We start from the raw sequence: 26,468 nt of genomic DNA on the forward strand, positions 1-26,468 counted from the left end.
TATACAATGGCCTGGGACAATGTCTATTTGGCCTGCAGAGCAGACAATGACTGTAAATGATTTTCTTTAAAATACTGAAGGGGACCAAAATAGAAGACAATGGTCTGTGATAAAAGTTAGTCCATATGTGTTGACAGACTCCAGTCTTCCTTCCTGTGATTTGATTAAGTTAATAAAAACTCAGAGAAAGGACCAGAAGTAATTTTCTTTGGTGGGTCTGGACTTTGGGCAGATAAGGGAACCAGCTTCATCCTGTGCTTTGGAGAGAGAATTGAGGGACAGGAACAAGAGACAGTGGCAGGGAGGTCAGAGAGAACTTGAGGCTGTTTCTTTATTCCAGCATGTCAAAGCACCATATTTTGGGGTAACATCTTTCTGTACCCCAACACCTACCTCACAGGATTCAGATTAAATGAGTTAATATATATATATATCTGTGTGTGTGTATATATATATATATATATAATATATATACACACACATATATATATATATAAAGCATCTAGAATAGCACATATGATAAAGGCTTTTCCCCACAGTCTAATGTAGTGAATTATAAGCTCCACAAAGACAGAAACCACATCTCTTTTACTAACCATTGTACTGTTAGCATCTCACAGTATCTGGTACATGAGACATGCAATAAATATCTATAAATATAGGAAAGAAACATAATCTTGACTCTTGGTCTTGGCTCTCTGGCTCCCTTGAACTGACAATACCTAACCATGATATACCTGATGTGAGATAACAGGATCCTAAGAAGAGGAAAGGAAGAGTACCCAACCTATTATTTCAGCTTACTTTTCCTCCTGTTCCTTGTGTTATCCTAGTGGGCCCTATCTGGAGTGAGTAAAATAGTGCAAGAGTAACTACCAAGCCTTATTTTTAACCCTAGCTATTACTTTATTCTACACCTAATATCTTATCAAAATTGAGTACAAAATAGACAAAACACTGGACTTCAAGACAGGACAACAGAACTGTAATGCCCATGCTATGGGTCTCCCAACCAAACCTCACAGGCTCTGCTACAGTATCTGGCCACTGTCCTGGCACATGGAGCCCCAGCTGATGTGGGAAGACACTAGAGCACGCACTGGGAGGGGCTGGGGTGGGGCGGGGCACAGGGACTGTCTTCAGTTCCTGGACAGAAAGTACTGAAAGTCCTGAAGACCCAGCCACCCTGTAAGAAGCCTAATTTAAAAACATTAGGCATTAAAAACTTATTAGTTATGTTAACTTTGTAGTTTTGCTAATTGTACTATGGTGATACAAACTTGAACATTTGAGAAAGCTGTGTGAGGGGTATATGAATATGTTGCATTGTATTGTATTTGCGGTTCTCTGTAAGTCTAAAATTATTTCAAAAAAAAGAAAATTTTAAAAAGTAAAAAAAAAAAAAACCCACAAAAACAACACTTAAAAAATACCAACAATACTAATATGAATAAATACTGAAATACTGACAAATGCTAATGGTAACTCAACAACAGCTGCACCAGTGGTGAAGCCAACCTCTGTAGAGGCTGTTACAAAGAGCTTTGTAATGGTTGTGGAGAGAATATGTGATCCCTGAGGACCCCGAAGTGAAGGCGGAAGGTGGAGGACTGGAGGGGCTGGCCACAGGGATGCTAGGACGCAATGTCCATGCTGTTCATGGTCTCTATCCTTCTGTTTTTCTACCCTAAGGTGGGGTAGGAGAGAGAGGCTGGGCAGCCCTGGAAGTGCAAGGATTGTTCTCCTCACCCTTATCAAGAGCACTTATTGAGATTTTAGCCCTTTTGTAATATTTTCAACAAAGGTTCTCAACTATTTTTCATAGCTAATTGATCAATTAAGAAGAGCAACATGGGTGGCCCCTAAGTAGAAAATGCTTTCAAAAACTATCCTCAAGCACTAACCCACATGGGGAAGGAGACTGACTCTGAAGCTATCCATCAAGGAACTTCTCCCCAAAGGGATTCAAACATCAACATCACCACCCACACACAGAATCGGTTCACAATTATTTATGTTCAGTTATTAGGCACATAGAAGACAGTGTAGTAAAACTAAGTCCTCATTCTGGGTAGACAGATAAGCAAGTACTCAGATAAATATAATATACAAGAGAAAGTGTCAAAACTCAAGGAATTCATTCTCAAAAGCCTCTTTCTTCTCCCCCTGCACTCAAAGTTGCATGTAGTCTCTGCCTGCCCCCAGTATCAAGAGCTGGTAACAGGGCCAGTGGGGTGCGGGGGCTAAGCTGCCTAAAAGCATATTGCAAACTAATGGCTGGAGTCAGGACATAGACTGCTGCCCCAGGGTCAGGGTCCTGTTGTTAAGGAACTAGCAATGCCTAGTTTGATTATCACACTGTAGTTTTCAGATTACTGTGTGCCAATTACTGAGGAAATTGCGATATTCATACAAATGAAATTTAATATGCACAGTGGGGGAGACAGACAATAAACAAGTACACCAAGAAATGATGTCATTGTTTGGCTGGTATTATAAGTGATCTCATTGGTGTGTTGACATCAGCTCAGACTGAACCTAAATGAACTCTGCCTTTTGTATCTTGTATTTTCTACTTAGGTTCCTCCCAAAGAGAGAAGAGCCACTGCAGATATTACAGTCAGTTTCTCCCCATGTCTACTGGACCAGTCTCCCTCATTTCTTTCTTTTAATAGCTCCTATTTTTAAATCCCACATATTTGAATTCAAACCACTTAGAACACTCCTGCGATGATTAATTTTATGTGTCAACTTGGCTAGACCATGGGGTGCCCAGATATTATTCTGGGTGTTTCTGTGAGGGTGTTTCTGGTGCCAAACGTTATTCTGGGTGTTTCTGTGAGGGATACTACTTACATTTAAATAGGTGGTACTCTGCTTTTGAGTAAAGCAGATTGCTCTCTAGAACATGAGTGGGCCTCATCCAATCAGTTAAAGTCCGGAATAGAACAATAAGACTGGCTTCCCTGGAGCAAGAGAGAATTCTCCAGCAGTCTGCTTTCAGATTTCATGTACAACATCATCTCTTCCTGGTCCAACAGCAGACAGATTTTGGACTCAAACTGGAATGCTGGTACTCCTGGGTCTCCAGCCTGCCAGCTAACTCTACAAATTTTGGACTTACTAGTCTCCAAAATTATATAAACCAATTTCTTATATTAAATCTCTTTACACGCACTCACACACACACACATATACACACATACATACACATACACATGCACATCCTATTAGTTCTACTTCTCTGGAGAATCCTGACTAATCTATGACCACTTGGAAATTAAAGGTAACTTCTTCCCCCAAACAAACAAGAAAAACAAAAACAAAATGTTCATGGGATACCCCAACTTAGACCAAGGGCAAATGGTGTGTTCCACTCCAATAAATGTTTGCTGATCAACTGACTTGACTGACCAGAGAAAGCAACAATGATCCTAATCACTAGACTTTGGAATATAAATGCACTCAGAGACAAAAGATCAAGTCATTTGACGAAGTACTTGAAACAAGAACTACTGGGGAAACAGATCATATGTGCTATGTAATTATGAAGAGCAGAAATGGAAGGTAGGGGAGATAAGAAGATGCTTGTCTTCTTATCAAAATCAGTGTGCCAAAAGTGGCAGAAGTAGAAAGAGACTTGATCCTTATTACTTAGGTCAGTAATGTCAAGTACAAAATGAAGACAGTGCAGCACCTACCTCACAAGGCTGTCATGAAGATTAAATGAGAGAATGAAAGAAAAGCATTCAGGCTTTAGTGTCTGACTATACATACTAGGTGCTGAGCACAGCTGACTGCTCTCATTATTATTTGTCTGTCCTATATCTTGAAATGTAAGGCCAGATAAGTGCAAAATGCAAAGAAATTGAATAGGGGTAAAAAAAAAAAAACAGGTTAATACAATATTATCCTGAGCAATATTAATTTACTAACATCTCTCAAGCCCCGTGAGGTACTCAAAGCTAGGTAGATAGGACATGACTCCTCCCGGAATCTGACTGCCTGGGAGATCCATTAACAGGTATACAAACAAATGCAATTCGGTATAGAAACACTTAAATACCACAAGAGAGTTTCAAGTGCTGTGTTGTGGAAGTTCAGGGAGGAGAAAGAAAGCACTGCCTACAGAGAAATCGTGGAAGCAAGCAGCAGTGGGGCCAGGTTTTGGGGAACAGATATCGTTTGTGTAAGTGGAGTTGGGTGATTTGGGGAGGAAGACGGTGTGAACAGAGTCATGGAGGTGCAGCACCTTCACCAACAGAAGGTTGTCCAGGATGTTGGGGTCACGGAGGGGAAGAGGGACACAGAGCAGTCACAGGTAAATGAAAAGCCACCTGGAAGAGTTTAAATGACTTTCCCAAGGCCATACAGCCAAGATGGGATTTGACTTCTATGCCTGATTCCAAAGCCCTGACTTCCACTACACAACACGCAAACTGGAAAAAAAATTAGGTCTGAGCCAATATTTTAAAGAAAATAGTATTGATATTAGCTTCCCTAGAACCTAACAAAACATCAAACATGCAGTAAGCAGACACTTTAAAATGTACTAGTAAACAGATAATAACATGGCATAACATGAAAGGCCAGCTTGTTATAAGGTGCAGAATTAGTACATTCAATGAAACTTAACCAAGGTGTATTAAAATACCTCATGGCTAATATCCAGAATCATGACTGACGGAAAAATCTTTCAGAAGGAGCTCTGCCACTCTATCAGTCTCAGTAACCTGGAAAGTTCCCATTGACAACTAAAAAAAAAAAAAAAAAAAAAAAAAAATCAGCTCTGTGGGGTCCCATTTCTACTCCTCTTACCTTCTAATTCCAAGTCAAGTAATTCTACCTTATTTTTTCTAGTAATCTACAGGTAAATTCAAATCTCAATTTGGAAAACCTTTTACCAGGCATCTCGTAATCAGCATTTCTACGCTCACTCTGAACTAAATTCTTGAAGAGGTTGCTAGTTGGCACTTGAGCCAGGATTCTCAGTCTTGTGTGCACTGAGTTTATTTAACAGCCTCTTGCTGTGAAGAGTTGGGACGTGCATATACACAAACTCCCCGCCCCTCAAATTTTGTTGAACATTCCTTGCCTCCCAGGCCTGCCCAACACAGCAATCCCATCCAGCCAATAGTAAATTTGTACCAGGCCGTGTGTGTGTGTGTGTGTGTGTGTGTGTGTGTGTGTGTGTGTGTGTGTGTGTGTGTGTGTGTGTGTGTGTGTGTGTGTGTGTGTGTTTACATGGCTTCTTCCTGGTTTCCAAATCAATGTTCCTGTTGCTAGCAAGATCATTTATTCCTTCTAATTCTTTTTTTCTTGTGCTTCTTTCACTTTTAATCTATTGTCAGGCTAGAGGAATGAGCTTTTGATTTACTCTTGTCACTTTTCTAAGTTGTTTTTCAGTTTAGCTGGTCCACATGTAGTAAAATGTTATCATTCTTTTCCAGAACATTCATGCATTTTTTTCAGCTAACATGTTTATGGAGCCCCTACTATGTGCCAGGCACTGTGCTGGATGACAGTGAAATTGCCAGCATTCCATATAAACAAATAATCAACATAAAAGGCCAGAGAATACTGAGTTGAGAAAGTCACGAGCCTCTGTTGCAGGCGCAGCCTGATATGCTACTCCAAGGGCTGGTGTTCTAAATTTAGATCTGCCCTTAAATCTGTCTATATTTTTATTTTCATATTTAAAAAATAGGGAACAGGACCAAATAAGTAATGTCTATTCCAGCTCTAAAATTATAAGTTTAAAAATCTATTCAAAATTCCCTGAAACTATGCATGCTCTATGAGCATTAAAAAAATAATAAAATAAAAATAAAACCTTCCTGTAATTTATCTCACCTCATATTCTTCAATATGCTCCTCATGTTGGCTATCAATGTCTTCCCCAATATATTCCTAATTTTCTTTCTAATAAAATCTCCTGCAACTTATCTCTTAAACATACCATAATTTTCAGGCCAAGTCAATTCCTAACTATGTCCTAAAATCAGCTCAAACTCTCCCAGCCAAATGCTTTTTGTTCTCTTAACCTGAAATCTCTTTTTTTCTACCATCTCTTCCTATCAAAAGGCCATCTTTTTCTGTGTGGCTCAAGGAAAATGTTTTTAGTCTGTAAACTTTGCCCCAATTGCATCACTTAACTATAATTGTTTTTCTCTTTGACCTCCCTTTCTAAGTCCCTCATTAAACTTATCTTCTCATATTCAATTGTCACATTTGTAACTGTCTACTGCCATGTGCACATAACCAACTCATCAACATCGCCCACCCCATCCCCAAACTTTGGGTCCTCCTATAATGTCTTGGTGAATGATAGACTGAGAACAGTGATGTGCTGGTAAATGTTTAACAACTGGTTCTCTAGGGAAAAAATAAATTGAAGATGAATAAGTAAAATGAAAGTAAAACAATGGAAATGTTGGAACTTCTTTCACTGGTCAATGATGTGTGCTCAATTAAATAATACTTTTTGAATACTAGAATATTTCTTCAAATTTTATCATATTCATAATGTATTGACTACAGAGACAACACACCTTTAGGTTTAATATGCATTATTAGCACCTTCTCCATTGCTTGTGGACTATAGACAATGTAAGGGCCAAGGGAAGACTTCCCTTTCAACTCCCAGAAGGTTCTCTGAAAGATCAACTAATAAACAGAAATTAATATGAAGAAAAGGCATAATAAAATCTACTATATTATAGTTGTATTACATGGCATGGGAGTCTTCAGAATGAAGACCCAAAAAAATCAGGAAAATTGCCCATTTTTATGCTGAGGTTCTATGAAGCAGGCACAGCTGTGTAGAAATTGATTGGGCGAGAAAAGTATGATCTAATGCTAATAGACTGAGTTGGGAAACCCAGCAAGGCCTGTTTGTTCAGATTCTTCGTGGCCTCTCTGTGTAGCATTCATTCCTGCAGAGTGTGGAGTGGGACCCCTTCTGAAATGGGGGTCTTACCACCTATGTTCAGACAAGGTAAGTCACAGAATTTCTTTATGGCCAGCTCCAAGACAGAAAGGTTGGGGGAGGGGGTCTTTATGACTGACTTTGGGAAAAGGAGTTCTGATCTAGTTGCTATGGCTTGCCTCAGGAGAGAATGATGCTGAGACACTGAAGGGCAAGAGGAAGTAAGAGAAAAACTTTGCTTTTGAGGTTGCTTCTGAGGCCTTCACTTTGAGGTGTCGCTTTCTGATCCCCCAAAACAATTGAAAAAATAATAAATCAAGGCCGGTTTGTACTGTTTGCTGATTTCCATGGTGTAAATACACCAACCATGGCTAATTCTAAGCTGCCAATGTCATGTTCCTGCACATGGAGCTCATCTTTCTGGACCCTGTTCAGGAACCATCTATTCTACGAAGGCTGATTTCTTGTCCCATTCCAACTTTCCAAGCTACCTCCTCTGTGTTCCCATACTACAGGATTTAGTGTATGCTCCTTATCTTAACTTTGAATTTCAAAGCTCTAAATAAGGCTTAACTTAACTTTATAAGGACATGCTCTCCACCTCAAAAAGAGAAGTCAAACAGGAAAAAAAAAATGAAAAAAGAAAGGGGGACTTCAAGGAGGTGTGGCGTGTAAAGTCCTTTACCAGCTCTTGGTTCCCTTCCGTTAATGAAGGCAGGCACTCCCTCCCTGCCCAGGGTGACAGGAAAGGTCACTAGGCTCTTGGGCAATAGACCAAATGTCAGGGGTGTTCCTCACAAATTTGGAAGTGGAAACTGCTCCATCTTTAAGAGGTTCGTTCTACATGCCCATTCTTTCTATGGGTATGTTATAAAAAAGTAATTAGAAGAAAAATGGAATATCAGGTCAAGTTGTATACCCTACCCAAAAATAGCAGAGAGTGGGGGCTTTTCTTCCCCATCGGTCTGTGGGCTTCCCCACTCATATTCATAAGGTGGCATTCTGCCTTAATAGGTGGCTCTTAAGTAGTATTATGGTTGAGTTTTCTCTGGGCACTACCTCAGCCCTCAACTTACTCTTAACATTTTTGCTAATGTCCTCCTCTGTTGTAATCTTCAACAGTTTACAGGAAAACTTGTTGATATTACACTCTAACTAATACAAATAACTTCCTACTTTATAATTTTCACTCGTAGCAATTTATTCTCATAAACAATGTTTCTAGTACTCTCCCAAGATGACTTTGTAAGTAGTAAAAAGTATGTATGCATGGTAGCAGGACACGACACTGTCACATACCATCATATGATCCAGGTCTGACTTTCCTACAAATGATAGAATTCAAGAAAATTAAACCTAAGTTTCCCAGACCTCATAAGCCTGACAAAAATATAATCGTGAAATTTCTGATTTAGAACCCTGTCAGTAAAGAAATTGTAAAGAAAATCCCACCGCCTGCTCTTGCTCCCACATCCTTCCCTCTCTCTTCACTGGTTATCTGACAGGTCTCACTCACAGCTCACTTGGATATACTGTGTCTCCTGGAGAATCTCGGTCCTGCAGCTTGATGGTGCCATGTTAAAAACCATCCTTGGGCACTATATTAGTCCATTTTGTGTTGCTTATAACAAAGTACGTGGAACTGGGTAATTTATAAGAAAACAAAATTTATTGCTTACAGTTTCTGAGGCTGGGAAGTCCAAAGTCCATCTGGTGGTGGTGACAGTGACCCAGGGATCTCACATTGCAAGATGGTGGAAGCAGAGAGAGCAGAGAGAAAGACAGACTCTCCTCTTCTTTTAAATCCCTCAGAACCACACCCCTGACCACCATTATTAATCCATTCACTACTGCACAGTCCTACAATCCAATCACCTCTCCAAGGCTCCACCTTTCAATTACCATAATAGAATTTCTCAGCCTCTTAACAGTCACAGTGGGGGGCTAAGCTTCTAGTACATAAAACTTGCGGTAAAAATTCAAGTTTCAGTGAGTTTTGGATGGACATAATTCAATCCACTACAGGTACCAAACCGAATCATTATTCTGACCCCCCAAAAATCAGTGTATCCCATTATATCCCCTCTGGTGAATCCCCACCTCCCCAGCATAGGTATGGTCATTTTATAGGTTGCTTGCTTAAGGATTCCAGCCCTAGTGAGAGATTGTGAGTCTCACCCTTTCTCCACATTCCTTCTACTCATTCCTCATAGAAAAGTATTCCTGAAGGTCTGGGCAGGGACAGGAGTCGATATTGTCCAACCAGAACTCCCTTTGGAATTCTCCCTAGATTTGTACCCCTATTGTTGCTTAACACAATAATTTACACACGGAAAGGAGTAGTTTTCAGTGAGTCACTGATCTGCCTTTCTCAAGAGCCTCCAGCTCATGCCTCACTCAGCTACCATTTTTAAGGCAACCCAAATGACCCCATCTTTCACTGCTTTACAAATATGACTCATCAGTGTCTTAGAACTTACCCCTTCGCAGATTCTTCTGGAGGAGTCAAAAAGAAGAGCAGTTTAAAGACAGGAGATTGTAAACTAAGACGAGAGTATCATTCCCTTATTACATCTACTTTCAAAATTCTTCATGTTGCTCTGAAAGATCCAGAAGACAATGAAAACTTTCAAGAAAATAAAGAGTTTCTATATCTCAAACCATAAATATCCAAAGAAGTGTGAAAACTGACAAGATTAGTTGAAATCAATTATTTTTTTTTTTTTTTTTTTTTTTTTTTTTTTTTTTTGTCTTTTTCGTGACCAGCACTCAGCCAGTGAGCGCACTGGCCATTCCTATATGGGATCCGAACCCGCGGCGGGAGAGTCGCCGCGCTCCCAGCGCAGCACTCTACCAAGTGCGCCACGGGCTCGGCCCAAAATCAATTATTTTTATTATATCTTATAAGTTTTACACATTACAGTTTACTATATAGTTTTATATATATATACATTAACTCATTGCTTTTTGCAACCCACAGAGAAGACATCATTTATCTCTATTTTTCAGAGGTGGAAAGAAAATCAAAATTAAGTGAGATTCTCATATTTATCCAGAGTCAATGGAGCCAAAATTAGGGGGCTTGTTAATTCTTAAATCAGCGAAACTATAAATCATTTTTTTCACAAAAGGTTTGTAGTAGTGGGGGTGGGGAGGAGGATTTATGATATTGCTGAATGTCAGAATTGGGAAAGGCAGTGGGATGGCATTTAAAAACTGAAAGAAGCGATTTTACAATGAATAAAGTTGTTGTTAATGAAGTTTAGCATACTTGCCATGTAAATAAATCCTGCAATCAGAATACAGTACCTGAATTAGAATCAAAGCTCTTTCACTCACTCTAAGTGGGCCCTAAGGCAATTAACCTTCCAAAATGCCTTAATGTGTTCATCTGTAAAATGGGAGTTATCAGAGTATCATTCCTCTCAAGGTTGTCATAAGGATAATTCTAAAGAATGCATGTGAAGCACAGAGTATAGTAAAACAAAATACATCTTGCAAGTTACTATACCAGCTAGAAAATTTTAAATAGCTCTAATATGCTGGCTACAACTTCGTAGATAGATCTAAAACTGTTCTTGAGAAGAATTATTTGGGGAATGTCCCTAATTCCTTGATTCCAAGGAGAAGGGTGAAGGGCTCCCACAACCTCTCCTTTTGTGCTTTATAAATTCTAGGCAGGTGGAACATATGCGTATTTATAGAAAATTTGTGTCTTGGTTAATACATCCTTAAGACTATTGACTTCTGGAGGGCAAGGACCGAGTCTCCTTTAGATCATCTAAAACCCTCCCAAAGACCAATACACTGCTCTGCACTCAATAAAATATTTTTAATCCCTTATTTATTGATGGAGAAAACATGAGGCATTTGGAGAGATTTGCCAATAGCAATTGATCTTGGAAAACAGCAATTAAACTTCATTAAGCAAAGTCGATGGCAGGCAGAAACCAAGAAAATAAGCTCTGAGAAAATGGGAAACTGAGGCAGCAATTGCCTGTTGTTAAAAATACCCATAGAAGAGCATTTATTCTGTAATTTTACATCTAGCATGAATTTTATATTAAGCATAACATTTGAACCTCTTGATAACCCTGAAAGTTAAGGAGATATTTTTATATATGATAACTCTGAGACTCAGACACATAAAATGGCTGGCTTAGACACACACAGTTAATAAGTTAACATAAAAATTAAAGCCAAAGCCCTGAATTTTTTTTTTTTTTTTTTTTTTTAAAAAGAGCAAACAGTGTTTGGGGAAGGGTGTTTCAAATTTCTGTGTTTAAACGCAGTTATATCGACAAGGATTTTTTGGCACTTTAACTACCAAGATGAGACTTTTAGACTGTAGGTGAATTTGTTTTTGAATAGAGATATAGTTGCTAAGATATAACACTTGATGACTTCCTGGAATAAGCCCTGAGACCTGAGCCTATAGCCCGAAATGTTTAAATATATATATTTATTCTCCTCTAACACCAGTTGAGACCACTATTACCCTGGGAAAAAAATAGATCATGTGATAAAACAATTCTGTGAAAAACCCAGGAGTTCCCCAGCAGAGTAGCCTGAGCAAAGAGGAATCCTGCCTCCCCTGGGAGCTTTCCCTTCTCCTCAGTCCCGAGAAACCTCTCCCATCTCTGAGCCAGCACCTGTGGGTACGACACCATTCCACACTCCACAGAATCCCACCCAGGAGTGCTGTGTTGGTCTGATCTATTCTGGGTTGGTCTGATCTGTTCTGCCCAATTGTCCTGAAAGCCCCTTAAGATCAGGTGCAATTACTTCTCTTTGTGCTTACGCAAGAGCAGACGCTTGGCAAATATTTACTGATAAATGTATTCGGACTGGAGAATTGTAATGCAATTTAATAACTGTTTGAGGGTAAATATGAAAAAAAATCCATAGAAATACTGAGAAAGATGAGTTATTTCTGGATGGAGGAGTCAGATTAGACATTACACCATAACATTTGAAGTGGGTCATGATGGATGAGTAGATCACTACAGAGTTAGGAGAGTAAGCATTAGACAAACAGAGGTCTAGATGGAAGTTTAGTGGTAATGTAATCCAGCAATCCTTTTAGTACAGTAAAGTATCTCTGTAATTTGAAAAGTGGTGGCAAAATCCTCAATCACATAAAATGCCTAGTTGCATTATTGTGAAATTAATTAAATGACAAGGATGGCATTTTATTTAGTGGTACAGTCTGGGTCTATCCAGACCCAGTTATAGTGTAGTGTCACCTGATGGTGGTTATCTATTCCCGATTAATATAGATGGGACCATTCTGGGATTTGGGGCTGGCTGGGACTTCTGAGGTTGTAGCAATTCCAAGAATCATTTATTTAGATGGCACCTGTTCCATACGTCTGGTCAGAAGAGATTTGGACAGGAGCATACATGCCTGCTTTCATAGATGGGGTTGCCTGCCATTACCCTACTTAACATTACTCCCCCATTTATATCCCAGTGAGCTCCTCCATTCTACCTACCCCTAAGAAAATAACAAATTTAGCTATCTCCTTTTGAAGAAGTCAACAGACAAATGAGCCAATTGTCAAGTGCATTATGTGAGAATTCCTATTACCATGAGACTCGTTATCACGGAATTTTACTATACTTGACTCTTCTACGGCCTATAGGAGATCAATCAACTTATGCTTGTGCACCCCAGTTGCAAAGCATCCCATTCCATCCTTGGATACTTCTAACTGGTAGAAAGTCGTGGTGCAGACACTACTCTATTTTCACATACATACATTAGCACTGGCTCTGTGACCATCATATTGTAAAATAGAGAATGCATATTTACTAAGTTTTCTCTCTTACAGGCTAAATTTCCTGAGTTTCTTCAGTGATTGTTTGTCTGCCTCACTCACTGATTGTATCCTGAGTGCCAAGAAAAGTGCCTGGAGCCTGGTTGGCACTCAGTAAAGAAGTACTGAACGAATAAGTGAAAGAAGAAATGGTTCCAAGTGCTTGCGTACATGATGGACATGTCCTCATATATCTCTGTCCCTCTCCAAGAGCAGCACCCAAAATAGAATGTAAAACTCCAGGTATTTTCCAGCAAGCACAAAGAACTAGATTAATCACTACTTTCATCCTGGTTGCCAAATATCCATGAATGCAACTCAAGACTGACTTCTCTTTTTAAACAATCCTGTTAATACAGATTCATATCCAGTTTCTAGTCAGCTAAGACCCTCCCTGAGATTTTTTTCACAGATCTACTGTTTAGCTGTATTGCCCCCAGTTGAGTTTTTAGACCAAAATGCAAGACCTTATTCCCTGTAAATTTTGTCTTATTGGATTTAAGCCATTATTGCAGCATCTAAAGACCTCATTGAGCCTTGATTCCGACCCCTGACATATTAGATACTCAGCCTAGCTTTGTGCCACTTACAAATTTGATCAGCATTCTCTCATTGTCTTCATGCAAGTCTTTGATAAGAAGCTAGAGAAAGTCCTGGATAGAGCCCTGAGGCTTGCTTCAAGAGACTTTTCTCTGCATTAATAGTCATTTATCTTGCAGTTGCATTATTGCCTGAGACCGCATGGGAAGTCACAAGAAAGAGAAATAATATACCATCAGAGCTTAGACAGGCCTACTTTGTGACCCCAGTTTGTCATTTACTAATTGTGTTCCTTCTAGCAGCATATGTGTATTGAACCAAACTGAGGAATGCAAAGGCTATTCCAACAGATGCAAACAACAAAAGCAGTGGCACAGAGTGGGGAAAATGAGGAATGTCTGGAGGACAGGAAAAAAAGAAAAGATATTGTATGATGGTGCTTTCACAAAGGATAAACTACAAATGGATCTTTTTTTTTTTTTTCTTTTATATTCATATAGAGTTTGCCTAACTCCTTTCTTTATCTACTATCTGGGGCTCATTAACTGGAGAAAATAATCATTTTAAATAGCATAAAATAATTTCTCTTAGAATAAGTATATGCATGTAATTTAGTATATGAAAAGAGGAGTAGAAATCCTGTTCCTTCATGAACTTGCTTTGTGACATTGGTTAGGTCATTTAATTACTTTTGGTTCTCCTCATCTACAAAACATGGGAGTCGGACCAGGATTCCTGCCATTTCTACTGTGGTGGGGTGGGTGGGGGAGGTGTGGTAAGGCAAATAGTCTATGGGACCTAAAAGCAATAAGTTACACGGAGTTCATGCTGATGCCTCTTTTTTCTTCCCCTAATCTCAATGCTGTTAGGCTAAAGCTACCTTGGAACTTCAAGAAATCTTTCTTCCATTTTACTTTTGATGCTTGTTAGGAGAAAACATAAGAGATGAATGTTGGCCAGCCATCACAGTATTTAAGCAAAAAGCCCAGAGGCTGTTAAACAAACAAACAAACAAATAAGCAAAAACGTTTACTATAAGTTCTCCTATAAAAATGTGACAATTGTTGGAAATATTATTTGATTCTGTCCTAAATAATACCTCTCACAGGGATAGCTAATACAGTGCTTAAGGTCATAAAATGATCATGAGTCAGGGTGATCAAGATTTGAATCATAGTTTCATTTTCTTCCAAAGATACAGACTGCTGTCTCTGTTAGAATCAGATGATGAGCTGAGCTAGAGAGAGGAAATGATTTAACTAATGGAATTCCTTGTAGCAACACATTGCCATATTAGGAAACTCAGTTGGACTGGATGGGAAATATACTAATCAAAATTCTCATGGTTGCCAGTGACAGAAACCCAGCTCAAAATAGTTTAAGCTGAAAGGTATTGCATTGGGTCATTAAATTGGGAGGATCAGAGATGGCACTGTTTTATCACCTCTCCCTCTGCTCAGCTCACATCTCTGCTTCTCTCTGCATGTTGACCTCCTTCTCTATGACTTCAGATAGTCTTTCTCCATGTAGCCAGGAAAGAAGGGAACAAAGTTAGCAGAAGTTCTAGGCTTAAAGGGCTGTCCAGTTAGCTCACTTGGTTAGAGCATAGTGTTGGTAACACTAGTCAAGGGATCGGATCCCCATACCAGCCAGGAAAAAAAATTTAAAAAGTCCCAAACTTGAATTATCCTAGCTTTGCTATTCCAGAGAAAAAGATAATATTTTTCCATATATAAAATCCCAGGAAAACAGAAAGGAAATGCCATGCCCCCCCCCCATCTAGCTAAAAAGGGCAATTGCTTATTTGTTTGTTTTGCTAGAATTACACTAAAGTTGAGCTCCTACAGACAATACAGGCCTGGTTGATAAGTAGCCTCCTACTAATCTGAAAGATTCACTTCCAAAAAATTAATACTCTAATGAGCAAGATATTGACATATTTTTATCTCAACAGAAGACATTAAAGATGTTTCCTACCATTTCATCAGAAAACATCATCAAAAAGACCCCAGGCTATGGCTAGGCACTCATCACGCTGAAGCTAAAACCAATCTAGTGAATGTCCACCTTGCCCTAAAGGCCCAGAACTCTTCTCTTGGCTAACCCTGTGGGTGTACGGCAGAACATGTCTTCTATTTACAGCCACCTGGATGGATGCAGGAGACAGCACCCCAAAAAAACAGTTAATTAACTTATCCAAATTAAAAAAAAAAAAAATCCCAGGGAAGGACTCTAGCTGGTTTTGGATCACAAACTAGTTAGATGTAAAATGCTATAACTAATGAGGCCTGATAACATACTTAACCTATAACCAGAAAATTGAGACACTACGTTTGGCAGGCCCAAAAGAACCATGTAGAGTAGACTAAGGTCAGTTCCTCAAAGAAAGCATCATATTCATAGCAGAAGAAAGAGGAAAGATAGCTGGGCAGGGGAGGTGGGAGTTCAGTACAGGAAGCCACTGACTCTCCAGGTGACTATTTCTCATAGATAACCAAATCCACTTCGCTCTGCTTAGAAATCTTCCGACCATCTCTTGGTTTGACCCTGACATTAGTATTGAGTATCATCCACGGTTATGGTCTGAATGCTTGTGTCCCTCAAAATTCATATGTTGAAACCTAATTCCCAATGTTAGGGTATTTGGATTGGGGGCTTTGGAGATGTGATTAGGTCATGAAGGCAAAGCCCTCATAAATGGATTAGTACCCATATAGAAGAGGTTCAAAAGCATTCCCTTGCTTCTTACATTATGTGAAGACACAACAAGCAGAGGCCATTTATGAACCAGGAGGTGGGCTTCACCAGACACCAGATCTGTCAGCACCTTGATCTTGGACTTCCCAGCCTCCAGAACTATGAGAAATAAACTTCTGTTGTTTATAAGCTACCCAATCTATGGTATTCTCTTACAGCAGCACAAATAGACTAAGATACCCAAATCGGCAGACTTTCTTCTGGTAATGATTAATGCCTATAGGATCAGAGCCACTTTGCTAGGGAGGAAGTCTAACAGAGCAAGGTGCCAATGAACCTCCACTCTTCAGGCAGTTCATTGTGTCTGACAGTGCCTGCCATCAGTGGGGTTCTTTCCTCCTCTGATTTTGGCAGCTCAGGAAACTGATTGCCTTCTGGGCCTTTGGCTGCCTTAACCCCTCCATGAACACAAGCTCTTTCCTTCATGGTGTTTCTCAACTCAGCCAGACTACAAGCCCCTTTGCCATCTCTACCTCCAAAAGATCCTGTAGCTTCTCATGCATAATTATCAATGTATTTGCTTTTTCATATTTTTATGTGTGGTCCTCCCCAAATTCCAACTTCAGCACTTTACCAATAATCAGCCCCTATTTATTTCCTCCACAAACTGAGCCAATTTAGAGCTGTTGAAACCAAGAAGCTAACTAGGTTCCTAGTTATATATTAATTTGTGTGGTCAAGATTAGTTTTTTAAAAAAACACAAAAGTGGATAGCCTAAATGGTGGCTTCACAAAGGAGAAGAAGGTACCTCTGACTCTGCTTGCCAAAGCTTGCATTTCTTCTATTAGAATTAGATGTCATTGGTTTGTCAAATGCATGCTTTGTCTCCTGTTAAAATGACAATCTTCAGTTGGAATTAGTTTTATCAATCCTCTTCCCAAAGTAAGATTTGGTAAAGAAATTTGGAAAAGAGTGTGCAAACTCCATGTAACCAAGGCAAGGACCAAGAGATACCATCCTGGAGGTCAAAGACACAGGACCAAAGACTCCAAAGAGGGCTCCTCTGTATGGTCTTACACTTCCCCAGCACATGCATTTCTGTTTCTGATTTTCCTCTACTCCTATGGACCCAAACTGCTGTTTTCTTTTTGTCCTATTGGGATTCCCTGACCCTACCCTAATCTCCTTTAGGACAGATGTTCCTTTTATATCAGTTCTAGTGATGCTTCAAAACGTGCTTACAGCAGCTTAGGCTAAACAGGAGAAAGGTGAGGCTACTGAAAGGCCAGATTAGACGAGTCCTGAAAGAGATCCGCATCAGCACAGTAGTGACAAGCTAATGGGTCTGGAAAATCTGTTACTGGCAGATTGCCAGCCTCCCACCTTCCAGAAAAAGATTCGTGGTTTACTGCGTGGTTCAAAATGTTAGTTCCAGGGCCAAAGAAGGAGGAACACAGTTAGGCAATATTGTCAGTTTCTATAGACTTCCACTGGGATGTCTTGAGTGATTGGGATTTTTGTTTGTTTGCCTGCTTGCCCATTTGTTTGCTGGGGGGGTTTTTTGTTGATGTTGTTCTTCTTCTTCTTTTGAAGATCTCTCCTACACTAGTCTCAATACTACAGTTGTGGATGATGTTCACAGTTGCTATCAAGCTTCCCATCATCTGAAAATGTCCGGATGAGTTGGAGGCAGCAATGAACAACCAGGCAGCCAACTCTCATAAAGATGAATCAAACTATGATGATCTGATAAGAAGACTTGTGAGATTCATTTTTTTCACCCAAAAGGATAAGAGTTATTATATCTTCCAAAATCGTCAGTGTGATAAAGTAACCAGTTGGAAGACACACTGTTCACGCTTTTCCCAAATGCACTAACTGGGTAAATAGAGAACCATGGCTCATACCAGCAACCATAAATTGAAAGTTAGAGCTTCAGGTCTATGTCTAAAGAATGACAGAGCATCATCTCTCCTGATTCATCCAGCAAAAATGCATCATCCTTTTTCTCCTGATCTAATCAGGAACCCTTCTGCCTGTTCGTTTTTCTATAAAAGTCCAAAAAAAGCAAGAAGAGATTTAGGCCTTTCGTCCTACACCGCTCTTGACTCAGGGTGGGGTTGGAAGTGGGCTGCATAAGAGCAAAAGCACAGATTCTATTCTGACCACACCACACTGCTGGAATCAGTTTCAAATGCTGTACACAAGTGCCATCTAGTGGTCCTCGATAAATTAACATGGCTCTCTAAGGAAGAAGGAAAGACTATTAAAGCCTTTCATGAATAACCAAACACGTTTTTATCTTTTTTATTTAAACAGGATGATTTTTCTGTATTTGCATTCTTTTTTGTAAGAAATTATTTCTTCCACCTGTTTCTCTTTGGTCTGGATAGAAGTATCTTGGCTCATCTCTGTCAAAGTGTGCTTTGAACCATAAAATGTAGGCTGGGGTTTATTCACAAGGAAACACACTGAGAATGTCTCCTTTATTGACAGCCACTACTCTGTGGAATGAAACTGAATTGGTTCTATTGCCTCTATACTCTACTTTAGCAAACACTCGAGGGTTGAATGGTGGCTGGAATGAAAGAGAAACATGAGAATAGGGATGGAACGAACCAGTCATCCCCTTCAGTGGTTCTCTGTTGCATGCAGGATGACAACAGAAGCTCCCACCTCCAAATCAAAGTCTCTTCGGTCTGACCCAAACTCATTTTTCTAGCCTCCTTCTCCTGCACCAGGTACAAAGTTTTATATCCACATTAGTCTGTCCATTAACTCCCGAATATATATTTTAGCTTGGCTTTTCTTCCTTTCCTTACCATTGCACTTTTCTCCCCAAACTGTGATATCCTTGCCCTCTCCTCCCTGTTTATTCAACCCTACTCATCCTTCAAGTTATGTATTACTGTAATGATGTGTCAAAATGGAACTACTGTAGTGTTGGCTTTTACTGAAACCTGTATTGCTGCTTAACAAACCACCCCAAAACTTAGTGGCTTCAAACTACAAGCTTTTATTCTAATTCACAAGCCTGTGGGGTAGCTGGGTAGTTCCTGTCTCCAGTCTCCTAGGGGCTGACTCATGCACCTGTGGTCAGCTGTGGCTCAGTCAGGAAGCTAGGCTATTCTGGGCCCAGCTCTCCCACATGCATGTTGGTTAGCTATCTGAAAGCTGCTCTAAGATATCCACAGCTGGGACAACCGGGATCTTCTTGTGGTTGCTTGTCCTCCAGCATTCTAGCCTGGGTTCATTCACATGGTGGTGCAAGGTACCCAGAGAGACTAGACCACACAAGACTTCTGGAGGCCCAGGCTTGAAAATAGCACCTTCTACTGCTTTCAGTTGACAAAGTGAATCACAAGATCAGTTCAGATTCTGAAGAAACAGACTCCGCCATCTAACAAGATGAAGTACAAAGTCACATTGCACAGGGTTTGGATATAAGGATGAGTGAAGAAAAATGACCATTTTAAGCATTTATTCTACCTCAAGGACTTAAAAATGCTACACTTCACAATGAGGGGAGAGCCCCTCTGAAGAATTCTAAAGGGGCTATCTGAAACAGGGTTTGTATTTACTAAACTGTCACTTTCATCAGGAATTGGATGTTAGGTGACGTGTTGTGCCTTGAAAAAAACTAACACTCCCCCCAATGCACACACCAAGGTGAAGGGTAGGGAGTGCCTGCCCTTAAACTGAAGTCTAGAAAGTGGTAATCCAGTGAGACCTCTTAAAGAGCTTGAAATGTGTGCTGTGAACTGCTGTCTGACTCACCCTGGATAAATGCTGCAGATGTGAAGTTAGTGCATCCTCACCAGCAATGGGTAACAAACGCAAGGCTTCCTGTGAAACAAGTGTGAACCAAGAGTTTTATGGAACTGGCATGAATTTGTCTTGGATCCTCATCAAGAGGGCAATGAAAACCTAAGCACTGAGGAGGACTCAAGCAAAAGGAAGCCAAATGTGCACTGTGCATGGCAGGATGTCTGGAAGTCAAGTGACCAGCTGGAAAAGCAATACAGTTACCCACTTTGAGGTACCTGATGATGTTCAGAGATGCTTAGATTGGGGGAGGGAACAGCTGGGGTTCTAAAGAACCACAGGGCACCTCCAGGAGGGAAAGAATCAGACTTTGTTGTAGGAAGCTTAGATCACAGTGATGCCACCAGTCGAGAAAGAAAGGTCTTGCTGCCATGGACTCTATGGAAAGTCACCAAAGAGCAACAGCTCTAGCAAAGAGAAAAGATCCACAGCTCCCTCACCCTTTGCAAGACCTGATCTTGGGGTGAGAATGTGGGAAAATTATAATTTCAAGAGAAGTTTTACTTTTTTGTTGTTACACTAAACATACTAATAACTGAGCTGGAACCATATCTCAGTCTTCTCTCAATGGGAAAGGCAAATATTAGTTCTGCATCATGTGCTAGGGCAGTGGAGAAATAAATCAAGTTTTCTAATTACACCCCATAAGTGTTGTGAGTTCAGTATTATGGTTTTCTTAAATTTCCTCCTTACTGCAGCTGTCTCAGGTGCCTCTTCAGCCACTGTTCTGACTGGGTTGATTTGACCTTTGCTTATAAGAAAGCGTAAGGTGTATGTAGAGCTAAAGAATCTAAATTGGAGTTATAATCTTACCATTCACTATATGACTTTGAGCATGGCCCATAACCTCTCTGAACTTCAGTTTTCTTTCTTTTATAAAAAATAAAATACGTTAACAATTTCTTATAATATAATCCGTCATTATTGAAAGTATTAAATGCAGTAATGCAAATCAAAGAGATTTTTTTTTAATATTTACTGTATCAGAAATTAAAACGAGAAGTTTTAAAATCAATTCATTTATAGCAACAATAATAAACTCTTTATATGTTTATATAAATAATATTTTGTATGAAAAGTAACCATCCTTATCAAAACAAAATAATTTAGGATAACGTGGCATTGTTTTTTTCATTTTTGCGATATGTTATTTTTCTTTTTAATGTCTGTCTGAATAGGAGACAGTTACATTCTCATATCTGCTTCCACATTCAATCTATTGTAATACGTGGTTTTGATTAGAGTATGTAACTAAACTTTGGCCTCAAACAGATATGTAGTTGAAAGAAGCAGGTGTATCATAGTAGCAATTTCAGATAATTGTGGATATTCTTTGATACTACACCAAAATTCAACAGGTAGCAATTTCTTTAAAGTTAGTTGTAGTTTGGAATCTGAAAACATATCAATGATTTTTGTACTCCATTACATAAAAATCCATCGATTAATTGTGCACTTTGATTGGAGTTTTTATCCATACACCATTTTTATAACATTATAACATTTCATATAAAAAACACTTGCTCACTGAACTATATAGGTCATCCAAATGTTGACACATTTCATTATACAATGATCTAAAAATCATATTTTTTAATATCACCACTGACTTCATCAGAAAATTCTTTAAGTACTGGGAAGCTGTCATGGTCCTGTAGAAGATACAAGAGGTCCATATTGCTAATTCTTGCTTAGAAGTTCGAATGTTTTCATTAACAATAAATACTGTTTATTATCTCCTTGAAGTGTTTATAATCTTGAATTCATTAAATTCAAATGGCTCATTTTAATTCTCAAGTCTGAATAATCATAATTTAACAGTGTTTAATTTCAAGCAAAATGGTTAAGCAATTGTACAAGTGCTTTTCCATTGGGAAAGAAAGTATCAGTGATGTTGGCCACACTGTCTATGCCTCTTAGCCAAGCAGATAGTGGTGGCCTTTAGTCATATATATCAACTTTATTTTGGCCTGAATTATGCAGAAGAGCCATAGCATAATGCCAAATTTAGTGAATCCTAGTGTGGTATTCTGATATAATAAGAAATATATATTTGATCTTTACTCCTGGTTCCTGGCATAGAACTCTTAAAACTTTCGTTAATTTCCTGAGTAATAGGACTGATAGGAACATCCTTTGTTATAATATTTGGTCTTACTTCCTGATACAAGAGCCTCTTAGACCCTTGGAATCTCTAGATCATGTGTCTTGTTGTATGCTAAGGAGATGACTGGTGGCTGGGGGTAGACAGCTTTAGGATGGGGGCTGGTTGCCAGAAAGACCAAGGCATTATTAGAGGGTTAAGAGTTTTAGCCCCACCCCACAACATCCATGGAGGGGAGAGGGGCCAGAGTTTGAGTTAATCACACATAGGCAGTGATTTAATTAATCATGCCTATGTAATGAAATCTCCATTAAAACTCCTAAACTACCGAGCTCTGAGAGCATCCTGCTTGGTGAACACACTGAGGTGCTAAGAGGGTGCTGTGCCCCTCTCACATACCTTACCCTGTGCATCTCTTCCATTTGGCTCTTCCTGAGTTGTATCATTTACAAAAGCCAGTAAAAGTAAGCAAGCTATTTTTCTGAGTTTTGTGAGCTATGCTAGCAAATTATTGAACTCAAGGAAGGGGGTCATGGGGACCCCTGATTTATAACCAGTTGGTCAGAAGCACAGGAGGCCCAGGACTTTTAATCAGCTTCTGAAGTGGGGGAAGACTCACAGGACAGGCCCTTTAACCTTGGGGTCAGATGCTAACACCTCTAATGTCATGATTGAGTTGAATCATTGGGCACCCAGTTGTTGTTCAGAGAGTTGGAGAACTGGTTGTTGGTGTGGGAAAAAACCTACATAGTTTGTATTGGAAATGTTGTGATAGAAACAGTTCACCTAGAGTTACAAAACATTTTAGACATCACCTAACCCACTTTAGAGGAAATTCTCTCTACAGCAGGCTTGACATGAGGACATTCAGCTTCTGATCAAGCATTTCCAGTGATGTGAATCTCAATGATTTTCTAAGCAGCCCACTCCACCATTCTTGGATAGCTTCAATTATTATGCAGATCTCCATCATATTAAGCCAAAATGTTCCTTCCTACGTTCCATAATGCAGAAGAGAATGAATCTACTCTCTCTTCCATATGGCTAACCTTCACGCATTTAAACTTTAAATTTCTTTGAATTTTAAAAACCACTTTAATCCATACCCTTCTCCACTTCAATTCACACACACACTCATGCATGCACACACCCACACTTCCATCATCATGATATCTCTTCTCTAGGACAGACTTGGTTTTTTGCTACTTGTCCTCACATAACATGGTTTCTGGATCCTTGTCGCCTTATCATCCTGGACCTTTTCTGCTACCTCATGCACCAACTAACGATAGCACCAGAATGCTATTAAAAGATTCTGAATTAAACCTTCCTACAACAGAATTTATTTTTTTCCTGTATGCCTGTATATTGATGCAGCCTACAATTGTATTCACTTTTTTATTTGTGTATGTGTTTCTTTTTCAGGAACCACATTAAACTGTGAGCACATGGTGAATTAATCTTTAAGCAAAATTTCTAGGTCTTTTTCCCATAAGAACATTTGTTAATTTGGCTTTACAATTCTGTACATGCACGATTGCTTTTTTTAGCCTAAATCAAGGAATTTATATACCATGCCAATAAATTTTATCTTTAGATTTAGACCCATTTAGAATGATGTTGACTGTTTAAGTTTTTATCAGTTTTAGTTATATATCTCTAGCACAGAATATTTGCTGACAATCAAAACCTACTCTCTCCTTCCTGGGCACATGACCAGATTACCTTTCCCAGCCCCATTTGTAGTTAAATACAACTATGAGATTGCTGTCTAGACAACTGAGTGTGCAGGAAAAGGGTGTATACTAATCTAGAGAGTGTCTCAGTCCATTTATGCGACTATCAGAAAATATCTGAAACTGGGTAATTTATAAACAACAGAAATTTATTTCTCACAGTTCTGGATACCGAGAAGTTCAAAATCAAGGCACTAACAGAGTCAATGTCTGGTGAGGGTCCAGTCTCTCTGTTTCCAATATTGTGCCATATGAATTCTGAGCAGAGGAGAGCTGCCTTCTGCCCTGGAATGCATACCCTAGAATTACATGAGCAAGAAATAAACTGTTTCTTAAGCCAATGAATTTGGGGATTAGTTATTATCACAGTTTAGCTTACATTAACTAATATATGTAACATATTGATGTCATATATGCATAATAAGATACATGTCTTTATCTATATGTGGATGTGTCTTCATCCACATTAATTCTTTTTTTCTGTGGTTAGAATAATGGTAAGGAATATAATATCCATTAATACAATTAGGCCATCCATATGTCTGTGCTTCATTCCAGTTTAAGAAACCTTTTTCATCTTCTAGAAGGTGCCCCAAATTCCTGATTTTGGTCATATTGTGCTTTTTTCACAAGGGACCCCTTCTTTGACAATTTTTCCGTCTTCCCCAGGCAGAGTTGGTATTTCTACCTTTCATACTCACACTGAAACTTTGCCCAAGCCTCATGACTTGTAATTCCATTTGCATTGCTTTCCTACTATCTTTCCATTAAACTATGTGTCCCCATGAATAGGGACCACATTTTATTTATCTGTATATTCAGTGCTGTGTTACAGTGTCTGACACATACTGAAAACTCAATAAATGCTTCAGAGTGAATAAATAAATAAATACCTGGATACTTTTAGGTTTGGACCTATAAGAAAAAGAAATCACCAAGAGATGGTAGCTCTAACATCACTAATTTTCCATTATTGTCAAATAAAGACTGAGTTTCTGACTACAGATTTATAGGAGCAAAGTAATTGGTTATCTTCAAGGTCTCTCTGGCATTCTGAAATCTGTCGATTCCCTTATAATCCTATTTTTGTTTTGACTTTCCAGAGCTAGTTATGGTGTCATACTCTTCGATGACTAGCCAGTGTTCCACATTGCAATGAACAAGCCTCTGAAAACCAGAGCATGTTTTTTAAACCTTGCACATTCTCTTAAGCTCAAGTAAGATGAAACCTACTGCCTTCTTATATTTCTTACTTTTGGTTCAATTTATTTAAGAGTATTCATGACAGCCAGATGGCCCACACTAGTTTCAGACAATTTATCATAGTGCACAACTGTTGCATTAAATCTATTTCTTAAAGGTAAAAAAATATATATTATTTTAACAGGAAGAGATAGGGCTCCAGACCTGCTGGATAACCTAGATGTCAGCTAGCAGCTCCCTGGCCCTCTAGAATCTTTATCTAGAAGTTATGTAATTGGCCCAAGTTTCAATCAATGTCCTATAAAAATCCAAAGCCCTCACCAGATTTTCTCCAAATTATGGGGAACATGGGGGTGGGTGGGATACATCCTCATGACAATCTCTTGCTTGGAGGTCTTGCTTCTGACCTTCTCAGTTACATACTCTATGTTCTGCACCACTTCAACCCAGGAATGAAGCTAAGCCCCTTTCTCAGTGCCCCCTAAAAAACCCCATCAGATATTATTGATGATTTGGGAAAAAGAGGAAAGGAAACTTATATCACAGGTTTGCAAACAACCTCAAAATGAATGTTGGCCTTTCAAGTAGCCTTTTAGCCCACTCCATGGGGATTTTTTTTTTCTGCTGGGCACCTCACCTGTAATGTATCTTCTCACTATCTCCTCTCTCCCTCTTCCTTCTTTTATATTTCTCCTCTCATCTGTCCCAATTTCTTTTTCTTTCTAATGCAGAGCAATGGAGCTCTTTCCTTTGTAGCTTGGTTTCCTATAGACCCAGTAAATGTTTCACCTCTCTTTCCGAATCTTACTGACTTTTTTGAAGTAGAATTCTGGCACTAGCTATAAGACAATAAAACCTAAAGCTCTGTTGCAAACATGCTGGGGGTTGGGGAGCAGGAGGGAGCAGGGAGAGACTGCTGATATCAAGACCTCAGTCATTTTGTATAGAGACTTGTCCATAGGTCCACAGTACATCAGCTGCAAAATACAGCCCTACCTCCAGGCCCCCTGACTCCTAATCAAATGCTGACTTCACCACAAGCCGTATCATCAGCCTCTACAGTGTGGAGTGAGCCTATTCCCTAAGCCGAATGAACACCTTTCTACTTTCCTTCCTTTATGCCCCAGTTTGGTAACAGTTGGCCTTTCTTGTTCCCTGATCCTATTTCCTTTCTTCACAAACTGCCCATTACCTCTGTCCATCTAAGACTGGGACTCTGATGCCCCAGTGTATCTAAGATTAGGACTGCACTACCAGCTTTCAGTATTTCACTAGACCAAGACACTGTAGTATTTCTATGAACCAAATTACCATATTTTGTTCATGTTTTCAAAAATCTCAGATCTGCTTTATATCTTGAGCTAAACCTTTAAAAAGCATTTTGACCATAGCTGCCCCCTGTTTAAAATCCCTACAGTGTATAAGGGTACTTCAAAAAAGTTTGTGAAAAAATGGAATCGAAAGATAATATAAATCTTTCCATGAATTTTTTGAAGTAGCCTCATATCTTGCTATTTTACTTCAATTTTCCTCTGTTACTAGGAAATTAGGTGTTTCCTTATCGCTTGAATTAATTCAGAACTAAACGATCTTGATAAACTTTCAGAAGTTGGGA

The sequence above is a fragment of the Cynocephalus volans genome, chromosome 13 (genome assembly GCF_027409185.1).
Source record: "Cynocephalus volans isolate mCynVol1 chromosome 13, mCynVol1.pri, whole genome shotgun sequence".
Classification (NCBI taxonomy): Eukaryota; Metazoa; Chordata; class Mammalia; order Dermoptera; family Cynocephalidae; genus Cynocephalus; species Cynocephalus volans.